This window comes from Myotis lucifugus, unplaced genomic scaffold, assembly GCF_000147115.1.
Source record: "Myotis lucifugus unplaced genomic scaffold, Myoluc2.0 scaffold_1, whole genome shotgun sequence".
NCBI lineage: Eukaryota > Metazoa > Chordata > Mammalia > Chiroptera > Vespertilionidae > Myotis > Myotis lucifugus.
The window spans coordinates 6,364,170-6,370,893 of record NW_005871049.1 but is presented as its reverse complement, the minus strand read 5'-3'; the positions used below and the strand labels follow the sequence as shown (position 1 = coordinate 6,370,893).

General features: G+C 41.8%; 1 pseudogene; it reads right to left on the bottom strand.

Moving 5' to 3' along the window:
• Positions 1 to 1,942: 1,942 nt before the first annotated feature.
• On the bottom strand, positions 1,943 to 5,514 carry LOC106697461 (annotated as a pseudogene).
• Positions 5,515 to 6,724: the final 1,210 nt, after the last annotated feature.

The following is a 6,724-nucleotide window of genomic DNA, read 5'->3' as shown; positions in this document are numbered from 1 at the left end:
GGCTGAGCAGCGCTCCCCATGTGGGAGCACACTGACCACCAGGGGGCAGCTCCTGCATTGAGCGTCTGACCCCTGGTGGCCAGTGCACATCATAGCAACCAGTGGTTCCGCCATTTGGTCGATTTGCATATTAGGGTTTTATTATATAGGATAATGCCCCAGTTCTAAAATCTTTTTTTTTAATTATACAGCACACTGACTTTTATTTTTTTTATATTTTATTGATTTTTTTTTTTTTTTTTTTTTTTTTTTTTACAGAGAGGAAGGGAGAGGGATAGAGAATTAGAAACATCAATGAGAGAGAAACATCAATCAGCTGCCTCTTGCACACCCCCTACTGGGGATGTGCCCGCAACCAAGGTACATGCCCTTGACCAGAGTTAAACCCTGGACCCTTCAGTCTGAAGGCCGACGCTCTATCCACTGAGCCAAACCGGTTAGGGCTAAAAATCTTAATCTGAAATTCAATTCATTCTGTAGGACCATAATCTGCCATCTCTCCAACTCACCCATTCTTTCATCCCACTGCCCTTTGATTTTTGTAACAGTCCACAATCCCATAATCTATCTCAGTTCAGCTTGATTTGCTTCCCAATCCAGCCTGGTCCAATGTTCAGATAATTCACTACCTTCCTAGAATCCTCAGCCCCTTGGTCTCCTACACTTTCCGTTTTGTCGATCACTGTCTCCCTTTTCTGTTTACCAAATTATCTCTGCTCATTGCCTCCACTGTGTTACCCATTTATTCCTTAATTCCATGAAATCTGGCTACTTTCTCCCCATTTTGGGGGGATTCATCTAACCAACTCAACCACATTAAGAATAGTGCTCAATTTTCAGTTCCTTGCTTGTTCTGCAGCATTTGACACTGTTAGCTGGATAAATATTCCTTCCTTCTCGTTCTAGCTCTCTCTCCTCTTCTGGGACATACTGCTATTCTTATTTTCTACTTCCCTTTACCTTCACCTTACCTGTCTTCTTTTGGGCCTTATTTTTCTTCCCCTCACTCTCCAAAGCATAGTGTTCCCCAAGATGGTATCTTCATCTTATTTTCACCATATATTTTTTTCACTTATGGATCTAACCTACCTCTCATTTTCTCATGTAGTAAGACTTCAAGTTTGAAGACAGATCTGACCCAAGTTTTGGCATTTACTAGAACAGAATCTGGCACATAGTCGGGCCTCAATAGGTGATGAGATTAATGAACAGTGAGAACATAAGCAAATCAATCAACCTCTCTAGGTCTCCGTTTCATAGTATTGTTACAACATATAAAAAACTTAACTTAGAGAACAGAAAATAACAGGGAGAGATAGTATAACAAACAGCTACCCTAGCCCCTATTTCCTGTGCAAATGCCTCCCAAACCTAAATCTGTAAGCTACACCACACCAAAAGCTTACACCCAATTGAACATACATATCTTTACAGCCCTTTGATCTCTACAGTTTGAAACTTCTATTCCAAACCATCCCCTCTCCCTCTCTTCCCTATTTCTGTAGTAATGCTATCATTCTCCCAGGTAGTGAAGCTCCAAATCACAGAAATCATCTTTAATTTATTTTATTATCCCCTTCCTTCATCCTGCTACCAGGTCCAAAGATGACTTACACACCGTTCTCCAATGTTCCTGTATTCCCACTGCTAGCCTCCTGTGCAGACCTGTACCAGCTCTGGTTTAAAGTTCCACAATAACTTTGTTAGTGGTCTGCTCACCATCAGTCTCTTTCTAATTAATCTTGCAAGTTTGATCTTCATAAAAACATCCCAGATGATGACACTTCCCTGTTCAATAGACTGTCATAGATCCCACAAGCTTACTGAATGGAACAGACTCCCTAGGCTTGCCAATCACAGCCCTGCATATATGACCAAATACTACTACATATTTCTTTTTTATATTTTATTTGCTGTCCTTTATTTGTTAGTTACAAAAATCTCATTTTTTACTGGACTCAGACTTGGAGGTAGAAGCTCTCAGAGAGGTCAGTCTACGTCTCTTGGTAATCTGTTCCTGGCATTTTTTTTTTGGCCTCCTTCATTCTCTTAGCAAAAAGTTTAGCATATTCTGCGGCCTCTTCCTTATTTTTCTTAGTACCTTCTTTCTTCAGAGCAATACACCTGCATTTGTGTTGCAAGACATGTGAAGGAACAAGATGCTGAATCTTGGGTGCTTTAGTCCTAGGTTTCTTACTTTCTTCATTTAGAGGCTTTCTCACAACATATTTGCCGACATCACTTTCTTTAGAGAGATTGAAAAGTTTGTGGCTTCTGCTAGCTCTTTTGGGCCCCAAGCCATGAGGCACAGTGGTATCAGTGAGACCAGGAATATCTTTCTCCCCTTTTTTCACAATGACCAAGTTGAGAACTCTAAGATTGCATTCACAATGCAACCCCAAACAGATCTACATTTTCTCTCTCAAGTTCTCCTTAGTCTATAACAGGAGTGCCCCTTACTCAGCAGCAGGCAGAATCTGCCCTGGGTCAAGACACTATGCTTCATGGGGAAACCTTTTCATTCCCACCACTGATTTGGACCACATAACCTTTCCATCCTTCACCCAGAGCATCAGCAGCAACTTCTGTGGCCATATGCTTCTCATAAAAGTTACTACATTTTTGTTCATCATCCACTTCAATGAGTTCCTGAAGCAGCCTACAGCCTCTGAGGTGCCACGAAAAAGTGACTATTACATATTTAATTCATTTTTCTTTTTCTCCCCCCATCACTATTTATGCACATTTGCTCATGCATTTCCTTTGGCCTGTAGAGCTTTCATCCCCAACTGTAACTATTGAAATCTGATCAACATTCAATGTCCTGCTCAAATCTTTCGGAAAGTCTTCCCTGATCCTCTGAATTGAACTTCAGTGTTCTTTTTCTAGTAGTTTATCTGTAGGGTTTTTTTGCTTGTTTGTTTTATTTTGTTAATTCTCACCCAAGAATATTTTTCTATTGAAATTTTAGGGAGAGTGGAAGGGAGAGAGACAGAGAAAGAGAAACATTGATGTGAGAGAGACACATTGATTGGTTCCCTGACCAGGGCTGGGGATCAAGCCTGCAATCCAGGAATGTGCCCTTGACAGGAATCAAACCTGGGGCCCTTCAGTCCTCAGTGTGACGCTCTATCCACTGAGCCAAACTGACTAGGGCATCAATAGTTTTATCCTTATGACTCTTATTTTATTCTATTGTAATTAATGGCTTATATATCTGCCTTCTCTACCATGTAATAAGCTCATTAAAAACAGGTATCAGGGATATCTTCTTAATTTTCATATCAAAAAAAACCCCAACATTTTTGTACATAAAAGGTCATTTGTAAATATCTGTTAAATTTATGTGTGTGTCTTTAAGAAATTACACACTGGAATTTCGTGTTTTTTTAAACTGTTCGTTATAATCATTTGTCTACATAGACAAAATGTAGCTTTCAGGGCTTCTTGGTGACACATCTCTTAGGAATTGACAGAAAGGCTTAGAAGACAGATATTTATCATAGCTGCGAAATGACTTCACCACCCTTTTTTGGCCTCTCCCTCAAATCATAGTGATGGCTGAGCTGATGAATGAAATGATCAACTCAGAGAATAATTACTGTAACCTTCTTTCCTCATTAAAAAAACAAGAAAGTGTTTCTCACTCTGAAGAGCCCAGTGTATGAGAGCGAAAAATGTATCAATTCAGAGCAATGGCAGGGATAATTGGTCAAGGCTTCAGAACGCTTTGTAAAACCCACCATGAATTTTCAACCCTTGTAGTTAGCAAGTCCCAGGAGGTACATGGTGCAGCAAAAGGAGTAGGATTTATCCCGGGTCAGCCATGGATAGGCTATGAGATACTGTCACTCACTTTTGGCCTCAATTTCCCCATCTATAAATAAGGAAGTGCTCAAAAAAAATGATGGAATACATCAAAGAGACACAGGAACCAACTAAAAGAGTTCTCAAAGGTCTGCTCCCAAAGAGCTCCAGATGTCCTCTTTTTTCCCCCCCGTTGACCCCTTCTAGCCCGCCCCTGTCCCCACCTGATTGTCTGTGTCCATGGGTTATGCATATATGCATACAAGTTCTTTGATTGATCTCTTCCTGCCCATCCACCTTCACCTTCCCTCTGAGATTCCACAGTCTGTTTCATAAAGCTGGAACAATTTAAGCAATAAAGTAAATAACAAAATATTGGTTTTTAAACTAAAATATAAAATAAATATCTATGAGTCCATACTAATGCAAATAAATGATTAAATAAATGAGAAGAGCTCAATCTCCCCTTCAGAAGAATTTGAAATAATTTATGTAGATAATCTCCCCTCCAAGAAGTAGAACTTAACTTTCTATCCCCTTCCCCCCTTTAGAGTAGGCTGGACATAATGACTGCTTTCCAATGAGAAGAATATGGAAAAGGAAAAAAAAGCTTTGCAGTGGAGAAACCTGACTACCCTGGCCAGGTGCTCAAGATTAACAACAACGTGATGAGTCATGTTGATAGTATGTAACCTTAATATGATGTAATGAAAATGGTACTACATCTCTGTGGTCTTCCTCCCCCAAACCCATGACCTCTGTCTAACACGAGAAAAACACTGAAGAAATCCAAACTGAGAGACATTCTGTAAAAAAAAATACTGACTAGTACTTTGAAAACTATCAAGGTCATCAAAGACAAAGAAAGTCTGAGAAACTGTCACAACACCAGAGGAAGCTAGGGAAACATATGACTAAATGTAATGTGATATCCTAGATGGGATCCCAGAACAAATAAAAGGACGTTAGAGAAAAACTGGTGAAATCTGTACAAAGTATTAAGTTTAGTTAATAATAATACACCAATGTTTATTTCTAACTTGTGACAACTGTGCATAGTGCTGTAGGATGTTAACAATAAAAGAAGCTGTGTGAGGAGCATATTCGCACTCTCTGTACTATCTTTGCAACTTTTCTGGAACTCTAAATCTATTATAAAATTGTAAAATTATTCTTAAAATAATAGACTAGTTAAGATTCTAAGGAAAGCCCCGCTATAAGAATTATGTGGTCCCATCCCTTTAAAAAACAACACTTAAAAACACACTTTAGCCCTGACCAGTTTGGCTCAGTGGATTGAGCGTTGGCCTGCGGACTGAAGGGTCCCGGGTTCGATTCTGGTCAAGGGCATGTACCTTGGTTGCGGGCATATCCCCAGTAGGAGGTGTGCAGGAGGCAGCTGATCGATGTTTCTCTCTCATTGATGTTTCTAACTCTCTATCCCTCTCCCTTCCTCTCTGTAAAAAAACAATAAAATATATATTTAAAAACACACACACACACACTTTAGAAAAGATGTACTTTATATATTTTTATATCTATACTAATAAAAGAGTAATATGCTAATTAGACTGGGAGACCTTCTGAAGACCTTCCGGACAAAGCCAGGGGCTTGGCCTGCTTGCAAACAGCCCCCAAACAGCCCTCAGCCCCTCACCCAGGCCGGCCATGCCCCTCAGCAGGGGATCCTCACCCCGATGGGGGCATGGCCGGCCTGCAAACAGCCCTCAGCCCCTCGCCCAGGCCAAACCTGACTCCCCTCAGGGGGACCCTCACCCTGATAAGGGCGTGGCCAGCCTGCAAACGGCCCTCAGCCCCTCACTTAGGCTGGCCCTGCCCACCAGCAGGGACCCCCCCACCCCGATGGGGACATGGCCGACCTGCAAACCAGACAAAGCCATGGTGGCGAGGCCAAGGCAGAGGCAGTTAGGGGTGATCAGCGCGTGGCGGGGGAGGGCAATTAGGGGGATCAGGCCAGCGGGGGAGGGCAGTTAGGGGGATCAGGCCAGCGGGGGAGGGAAGTTAGGGGGATCAGGCCAGTGGGGGAGAGTAGTTAGGGGGATCAGGCCAGCGGGGAAGGCAGTTAGGGGGATCAGGCTGGCGGGGGAGGGCAGTTAGGGAGATCAGGCCTACAGGCAGGCGAGCGGTTAGGAGCCAGCGATCCTGGATTGTGAGAGGGATGACCCATATTAGAGAGGGTGCAGGCCAGGCTGAGGGACACCCCCCCTCCCGTGCACAAAGGTCATGCACTGGGCCTCTAGTAAAGTAATAAAAAGCCTAGTGTCATCTGTCTAGACACCCTTTTCCAGTATAACTGCAAGTTAGTTGAACCATAACATTTGATTGACCTGCTTAGAATTTTTGTTCTTCTAATGATTCATTAAACTTATAAACTAAATTAATGATTGTTCTTACATGTCTTGGCAGAACAAATTAATACTATCTGAACAAATTAATAACCTTGGCTCCTAACTCCTGTGATTTTGACAGCTTATACTTTCAGTTTCTAAAACCGGAACACAGGGGAATCTTTAGGTAGGGATCTGTTCTATCAATACACATGGAGTATTCTTAGTAAATGTTAGAACAATGCCTCAGAGGAAGAGCAGACCTCATCATACCTTCTTGTCAAAACAATGAGAAGCTGGCCCAGTGCTCTAGTAAGAGACTTAGAAAGAAACATGAAACATACATCCTCACAGTAAGGAAGCAACTCATTCACTCAACACTTTTTTAACACCTGAGTAAGAATACAGAAATGATACTGAAAGGTTTCCATTCTTACTTCAAGGGCAAAATAGCAACATGTTGTTAAACAGGAGGTGAAGAGATGCTAAAGAGATGAAACTGAGTTCTTGAATATTCGATGGTATCACTAGCACATCAGAGAGTGAGTATAGGAGTAATACCCATTTCT